We start from the raw sequence: 9,464 nt of genomic DNA on the forward strand, positions 1-9,464 counted from the left end.
TGACTGAGAAACTCGGCAAGATCAAAGCATTTATGAAGGCCACGCAGGATCTTCAGAAGTCTTATGCAGATAAAAGGCGAAGGCCCATCGTGTTTGAGGTTGGGGATCGGGTTATGTTAAAAGTTTCTCCCTGGAAGGGCATTATTCGTTTTCGTAAGAGGGGGAAGCTCAGTCCGAGGTTTATTGGCCCGTTCCATATTTTGGCCCGAGTTGGCGAGGTAGCTTATAGACTGGATTTACCCGAGGAGCTCGCGGGGATTCATCCTACTTTTCACGTGTCTCATATGAGGAAATGCTTAGCGGATGAGGAGCCCTTGTGCCTCTTGACGATATTGAGCTCGATGGTAAGCTGAACTACGTCGAGCAACCGATTGCTATCCTTGACCGTCAGGAGAGATGACTGAGGAATAAGGTGGTTAGGCAGGTGAAGGTGCAGTGGAGACACCGTAGGGGTTCCGAGGCTACTTGGGAGTCTGAAGACGAGATGAGGAAGCATTATCCGCAGTTGTTCCTGTTGCATCGGGATTCGGGGACGAATCCCATTGTAAGGGGGGTGGACTTGTAACACCCGTTAATTCCGAATTCAAGGGTTAAAGGGTGTAGAGTATGTATAATTCTCGGGATTTATCCGACGTTTCTCGGAAGCCTTTATGTCACCCCGGTACATTAAAGAACCTAACCATTCCTTCCATTTTGCCTTACACTTGAATCTAGAAGGACTAGAGTGTATTATCTTATATTATAACAAAAAAAAAAAAAAATAAAACCCTAAACCTAAAACCCTGCAGCGATCGGCTAAGAGGCAGTCCCCCCTTCATTGCTTCGACTTTTTGATCGATTCCAAGTTCCTAGAGGTAGTTCAAGGTATGTACTACAACCCCCTACACTCTTTTTGCTCACCCCTAATCGTTTTGATGCTCAATTTTGTCGAAACTTTTCGTTGGGCAGATTTCGGCTAGAGTGCAATTGACCCACTTCCCGTGGATAAAAATTAGAGTTTCTGGTGTAGAAAGATCCCCAGGTATGGCATTTACATCATATTAAAATTTCGCGGTCATTGGAGGTGTTTAGGTCGGTCAATCGATTTTAGTTCGAAAACTAGGGTTTATCGGGTGTAGAATTGCAAATTGTTGAGTTTGATGCGTTAGTTGATCGGGTGACCGACCGATTCAGTTTGTGCAGCCCTAGGAAGGTTTAAGGGCTGTGGAAAAATAATTTTTTTGGTGCTCGGTGCTGTCGCGGTTAGTGCTTCGTCAATCGAGTCGGCGGTGCGCGATTTTTCGTTTAAATGTTAAAGTAAGTGTTGTAAAAAGGAACCGTCAACCCTATCAATTCGGGTGACATAATTATGATGAATTAAAAGAGTTAAGATGGAATTTGGTCCATTCGGGGCTGATTCGTTTAAAAAATGGTTTTAAGGCTTATTACACGCGCATTCGACCCGATTTGATTATCCTTGGGCCTTGGCCAGGTATTGGGCCTTGGGCCAAGTGTTGGGCCTTGGGCCACGTGTTGGGCCTTGGGCCAAGTTGTTGGGCCTTGGGCCAGGTGTTGGGCCTTGGGCCAAGTTGTTGGGCCTTGGGCCAGGTATTGGGCCTTGGGGAAGGTATTGGGCCTTGGGCCAGGTATTGGGCCTTGGGCCAGTTGTTGGGCCTTGGGCCAAGTTGTTGGGCCTTGGGCCAAGTGTTGGGCTTGTACGGCCCATTAGGCTAGAGTGTTCCTACTGTTTAGTTTAGTAACGCGTTATGTATAATATACAGGCCCTTGCCTATGATTGTGCCCTTAGGAACTTCCTAGCTCGTTGCAAGTATTCGATCGATCTAAGGTGAGTTCATGATGCCCTTTTTACTCATTTTACTTTTGGGCTAGCATGCGCATCTAAATGTTTTCTTACTTGATGAAATGTTTTAAAATGATTTTATATAGGCTTGCTAGTATATGGTAAGCCTTGGGATGTTAAATATATATATATATATATATATATATATATATATATATGTATATACATTATTTCCTGGCCTCTATTTGCCGATGTTGTAGTCGTTTCGATTACTGATGTTGTGTATGCCTACTTCGTGTTTGCATGCACTGATGTTACGTGTTTGGGTTGTACGTTTGCTCGACCCTGATGTTATACGTGGATGTTATATATATACTGATATATATATATATATATATAGGGATGTTATTGAATGGATGTTTACATATATATTTGTATATGTATGTATGAGGATGTTTAAGTTCGGTAATGATGATTAGATGGATGTACCCTTTTACTTTTTGAAAACCTTTGTTATGACTATCATGATTTTTACTACTGATATCTTTTACTTAAAACTTGAACTCACTCAGCTCAAGCTGACTTTGTGTGCATGTTAGTGTAAGTTTCAGGATTTGGAAGAGGATGCCTTATCGCTTGGACGTGCACGGAGCTACTTGGATGGTGAAGGGCATACTGGAAGGAAGAATTGTTATGAATATTTTATTTCAAGGAAACTTATAAAAGTTATACTTACTTTGGATTTTGGGCAAAATTCCCGGGTTTCGGGAACTTATTTCATTTTTCATGTTTTCCGCAAAATTGATACTCTGATACGTTTGTTTTAATGGAAGAAACAGTTTTTAAGTGTATTTAATTTTACCAGTGTTTTGAATGATTACCAACTGTGGGGTTCCCAAGGTTCGGGGCCTTACATTAACGGTAAAATCTTATTTTTGGTATATTAAAAGTTAGCGAGTAATTAAATTGTAATATAATATTAATAGGGTTTTCAAGAAACTTTAGCGAAAATAAAAGTTGGTTTTTAGATGAGAAAAGATAATATATATATTTTTTATAAACATTTATTTTGTTTGAAAAATAATTTTATTTGATTCATTATGATTTTTATAAGATTTAATTGATTTTTATATAATGATTAAAAGCCTTATATATATATATATATATATATATATATATATATATATATATATATATATATATATATATATATATAAACCACACTGACTCGGGTTCGAACCCGGGTCTGTGGTCTAGCACCTTACAAACTTAACCACCAGACCAAGACAACAGTTTGTTAAACATTCAAAACAGATTATATAAATATAATAGTTCCTGGTCATCTTCAACCTAACAAAACCCTAGGTTCTCATATGGTAAAATCCTTCCTGTGTTTATTGAAATTGGGTTGGGGGTTTTGATTAACAGCGAATGAAGATCATTATACATGTAAAACTTACCTCGTAAAGTTACGGCTTGACGGAGAAAGAGGGTCGACCGGAATCCGATTTTGGAGGATTAATACGAGCTGTTGAGAGTATTTTTGTTATTTTGATGTTTTGTACGAGTTTAGCTTGTTGTTTAGGGTCTATTTATACTTGTAATTGTGTCGTATGGCATTTAATTGGTCGTTAAAGGTGTTGGCCGATTATCCGGTGAGTCTCGCGGCTTGATCGACGGTTACAGGTTCTAATAACATAATTAGTGGGTGTGTTAAAGATTATTATTGTTGAGTTAGGTCTTTATACAAATAAAGCAGGTCAATAAGCATGATTTACGGGTTTTCTTAATTTCGCTGGAGTCGTTTTTGGCTTGCCGGACTTCTGGCCGGAAAAAACGCACGGCAGGGGGGAGGGTAGGGGCCGGTTTTTGATAATTTAACTTAATTTAAACAATTTTACAACTATAGTCCCTCTAATTTCTTATTCCTTTTAAAACATATTTTAAGTTTGTTTACCAAAAGGTCCTTGTACTTTGACATTTTGTTATATTATGCTCGCATAGTTGCCACTCGTTTAAACCTTTAAACAAAACTTTAAATAAGAGGGTTAATCCCGAAATTTTGGTTAGTTGAACAACACAAATAATAAATGAACGAACGATACCCGTAAATCATCGAGCATTAATAATAACGATGAATGTTGAGCACGTATGAAACGACGAAACGAGTTGATTTAATGAACACGAATACAAATCCAAATATGAATAAATCATATGAAATATATGCAACAAAACTTGTGTTAATAAACAAACAGAAAAATTTTAAATGGGCTGGGTTTTCGGATTTGAAAAGTAACGAATGTTACAAGATTCATAACTTTTTGGGAATTTCATCCCGAAATTAAAATAAAAATAAAATTTAAAAGAAAACAACTCGTATGAGGAGTTGTTTAAAAGTTTTAACGATTTTTTTTACATATTTAAATAAAACAATAACGTCGCTCTTTGAATAGCCCGAAAAGACGCCACAATTGGAAATATGGCAAGGACACTTATATATAGGATGTACCAGCAGTGTATCCACCATGTCCTTATCATACTACATTTGTCCCGTCTTTCAAAATCATTCCAGGTTTTGAGTTATTGCACACGACCGGACTTATTATGTCTTCCATGCGAGGACTTGGATAATTACGTGTCGACCCATAATTATCTTTATCGTCAGATGGTCCACATAATCCGTCTGAATTGTGTGGGTTTTAAAATGAATTCTTATAAGAAATCTTTTAAATTAAGGATAATAAACTATAAGGATTGAAAAAATAACGAGAACATATAACCAAGTCCTTGAGGTCAAGGATAAGCGAAACGTTAGGTTAAAAGGAATGAAATCGTTGAAGTTTAAACGAAATAACCGATGTAATTGAAGTTTAAACAGAATAAGCGTAACTTAAAATAATAATGAATGAAAACATCAGGGTCATGAACATCTTTGTAATTAAGCGAAACATTGGATTCGAGAATAACAGAATGAATAAACGTGGCATTGAGCCAACAAATAGAAATACGAAAGTCGGTAAAGCATTGGGTTCGAGAATAAGATAAACGAAACTTGAATAAAATAACAAAGTAGATTAAGTTCCTGAAAATTTTCATACCAATGTGAATAAAGACCACATTGAGATTAATAATCGCAAAATAAATAATTAAAATTTTGAGACCAAAGTGAAACATTCGTCTCAAATTGATAAATATTGAAATCAAGAATACATAATTGAAATTTCAAGGCCCAAATAAAACATTGGTTAAATTGATGATACAAAATAATAATCAGAATAAAATGTTGAGTGAAAATAGAACAAATCACACAATCAAAATGATTCATGTAACAATAATAAACTCAACATGTATATAAACATGTTCACAATCCCCACTTACACTAAACGATTACGTTTATGGGAAATCGGTTATAGACCACGAGAAATAACAGAGTAACTCGATTAAAAAATGCAACCATGAATGAAAGTAGTACACAAATTAACGAATAACCAAACTCAATATTAACTTTGTAAACTCACTTTGAAAGAAATCAATATCTAAAATTATTTCGATATTGTCCAAACAGAAAATATATATAATAATATATGTATATAAAGAAGAAAGAAAGGAACTCAAAAGTTTGCTTGCGACGCTCGTCTTTTCGAAGATGGATTGCGATATGAAAATTATTATGGGGCCGATAGTATGACTTATTAACTCGAAACTCATTTGGCATTGAAAAGGAAAAGGAAAAGAAGCGATTTTTGAGCTTCGTTTAAATTTGCCAAAATCAATTGTAAAAACGTGATTTTTTTTAACTCAAGAAAATAATAATAATAATAATAATAATAATAATAATAATAATAATAATAATAATAATAATAATAATAATAATAATAATTTGCAAAGAAACATTTAGTAAGTACTAAAGTTTGCAAAACTTTATAAGACCTTTTAGTGTAAAAGATTTTCTGTCGGGTTGTGTTTTATGAAAACACTATGGAGGATTGTCAAATGTTATAACTGTTATAGTGATAATATTTTTATTAATGGGACTCACGGATTTAACAAGTATGTAGAAGTTGGTTATTGAGTGAAAGGTGATAAGATTAATTTGTAACAAGAAGAATTAAAAATAATCTTATTTTAAAGAACTTTTTTTTTTGGAATAATAATAATAATAATAACAATAATGATAATATTAATTATAATAATATGTTTTTTTTAAAGATAATAATAATAATAATGATTGTATGGGTAGTAATAATATTGGGGATAACCCGCTTGGTTAAAATGAGATTTCTTTTAGAAAACAAAATAACTTGATTATACGAAATATATATATGAATATATATTTGTTAATTGACTATTTAAAATAATCGAGATTTGATTTTTCACATAAAGAAATAAACATGGAAATTATGTATAAAAATTAATATATTTAAAAATTTAGGAATGGTTGATGAGTTTGAAAAGACTAGGCATTGATAACAGAAAACGAATAAACTTTTTAGTAGTCAAGAGATGTGGGGTAAGGTATGGTATGGCGGAAACAAGTTAGGCCTTATAAAGGGGGTGCTTAAGTTACCGCAATAGTAGCGGCATGAGGTAAGGCATAAGGTGGGGAATAAATGGTTGGGTAACAAGTCGTGGGAATAAAGGTGTTGTGTTGAATATGTATAGTTATGAGGCAAAAGTTGATGAGTTGGCCCAAATTAACACAGCTTGGAGTATTCGACATTGCGGAAGCGGAGTTGCGGAATTAAAAGTATTACGCAAAGGGTAGGTTTCCATGTAAGTATTTTGTTGGGTTATGTTTGAGTATCCAAGAGTTGTGTTGGGTTTGGATTAACTTAGGCATGTGTTGTTGTGGTTAGTGATGAATTTTTGGTTATCATGGTCGGAATTGCGATGGTCAATTGTTTGATGATCTGGGTTGTCATTTTGTGGGTTGAGTTTTGAGGGCAACGCCGCAGAGAACGAGAAGGCATGTCGTGAAGCGTGAGGGATTCATATGACATGAGTCGTAAATATGAAATTTGTATTAAAATCAAAAGAAACATTACATGAGAGATTCTTAAAATTGGAATCCATCTATAAATATAAAAATAAATAAAGGAGTACAATCGCATGAAACAACCTTTGATATCAAAATTGAAATGCTCATGAGTCAGCATGAGTTTTCGCATTTCAGTAATACTAATCTCGTAAATTTTTGAATAAAAATATCAAATTTTGAAATAAAAACATTGAATCAATACAAACCTAACATGAGTAATGAAATCGAATTGAAAATCGAGTGTTTATATACCACCATAACTTTTCGAACTTTCAATTAAAACTATAATAAACGAATTATATAAAGAAAACGAATTGAAAATCGACAATTCATGCATCACCATGACTTTTCGAATTCTCAATTTAAAACACACGAGAAAACGAGTATTGAAAAATCGACCATTCATGTATCACCATGACTTTTCGTATTTTCAATTCAAAGTATAAGAAATAATGAATATAAAAAAATAAAGAAAACAAATTGAAACACGACTATTCATGTATCACCATGACCTTTCGAATTTTCAATTAAAAGTATAAGAAATAATGAATATATACAAATAAAGAAAACGAATTGGAACTCGACTATTCATGTATCACCATGACCTTTCGAAATTTTCAAATTACAATAATAATTGAATTTATAAATTAAGAAAACGGGTTGAAATTCAACAATTTATGTACTAGCATGACTTTTTGAAATTTCAATGAATATAAACACAGAAAAGAATTAAAACTCGAGCATTCACATATCCCAATGACTTGTCAAAACCACAATATAAATGATTGAGTATTCGGAATCACACGTTGTATGTCCTAATAAAAATAAAAATATGTAATCAAATCGAACCAAAAGTTGGGTATTCGTGTATCACCATGACTTGACAGACTTTCAGTTAAAACGTATAAATCAAAATGCATAATCAAATCGAACCAAAAGCTGGTTATTCGTGTATCACCATGACTTGTCAGACTTTAGTTAAAACACATTGTAAAACATTGAGGGTCAGGGTCACACGTCGCATGAACCACCATGACTTGTGTGACATCCTAAGGAGTGCAACCATATCCTTATCATAAATGGGACATGGCCTTTAAGAAGATGAAATATCGGAACACCGAATTTAAAAATGCTTGAAATTGCTTTTGAGAAAACTTGTTTTAGGCCTAAGCCTTGGACTTATGTGTGTGCTTGTGTACATGAGGCGTAAACGAATCAACAATAATAAGGAAACATGTGCGTTCGAACAATCACATAGGGCCCACATAATTTCTAATCATGCAACCCTAAACAAATAAACAAATAAGTTATAACTAACTAGGACACTACAATAAGTTATAACTAACTAGGGCACTACGTCTAGTGTCCTATCTTATAGTCACGGCTTTGATACCAATCTGTAACACCCCGGCTAACGCGGAAACGCCCGAGTGTGACATACAGATTGTTCAAAACACATGTGACACTATTAAGTGACAATATTATCATTAATTGGTTTAAACATCATATACACAAGTTCGTAAACAAGAAATACAAAAAAAATATAAATACAACTAACAGATTTTGTCCATTTGTTTCAATAACCTAAGTCTAGTGTCTTCTCCAAGTATTATCCTCTAATGTTTATACCTGTAACATATATATAAAATACAGTCAACTAACTTAATAGTTGGTGACTTCCCACAAGTTTGAATAAATACATAAAAACCTTGCAATTCCATGAAACTTGTGATAATTAAACTACTTCGCATGCAATGTCCTTTCCAGTTGGCCATAGCCAACTTACTCGGATCGGGGGTCCCTTTTCCACTCATAACAAAATGGTCCTGAGTGCAAAGGGGGGCGTATGATCATACTTATTAAGGCAACCACTTGCTGAGCACATAATCAAGTAAGCATATATAACACACAAGTCCACGATATGAATTGTAGTATAATAGCTGATTATAAAATCGATTTGCGTCTAATAGGATATATATGCTACCCCCAAAAGTAAAATCGTTAAAAGGGGGGGGGGGTGCGAGAAACTCACTATGAAATCGAAGCTAAACTTGTAATATAAGCCGAAAACATGACAACGAAAAGAAGCAACCGAAAGTGTTGTAAGGTTTTAAACGGTGTATGAACCGAACGCATCACAAAATCCGACTTGAATGATCCACACTAGATAGGATAAATAATGCGAGACTTTAATCGAGAATCTAACGAAATTATATATTGATAAGTTATGTTGAGGTTTTGAGATTATAATACAAGTTTTACCAATCTTGATTATTATACTATTATTCTAAGTCTTAATGATTTTAACGAACTAAATATTATTTTAACTAATTTTCGATAAATAGTTTAACACAACTATAGTAAATATAATGTTTGCGAATTACGGATTTTAATGATAAATTTAACTCGAAAGAGACTATGTTAACAAATTACAATGGTTAAAAAATTTGAATTATAAAGTTATCTTTAATGGTTTGGCGAATTATAAGTTAACGAATTAAAGTTTAGCGAATTAAAGTTTAACGAAAGAACCTAACGAATTTTAGTTTAACAAACGAATTTAAATTAACGGATTAATGATTTGTTAATTAGCTAACATGAGAATTATATTACTTGTTGAACACGGAATTTAACGGTAAAATCTTA

The sequence above is a fragment of the Bidens hawaiensis genome, unplaced genomic scaffold, assembly GCF_021521415.1.
Source record: "Bidens hawaiensis isolate Kalapana, Puna unplaced genomic scaffold, B.hawaiensis_p1.1 tig00077704_1, whole genome shotgun sequence".
In the NCBI taxonomy this organism is placed as follows: domain Eukaryota; kingdom Viridiplantae; phylum Streptophyta; class Magnoliopsida; order Asterales; family Asteraceae; genus Bidens; species Bidens hawaiensis.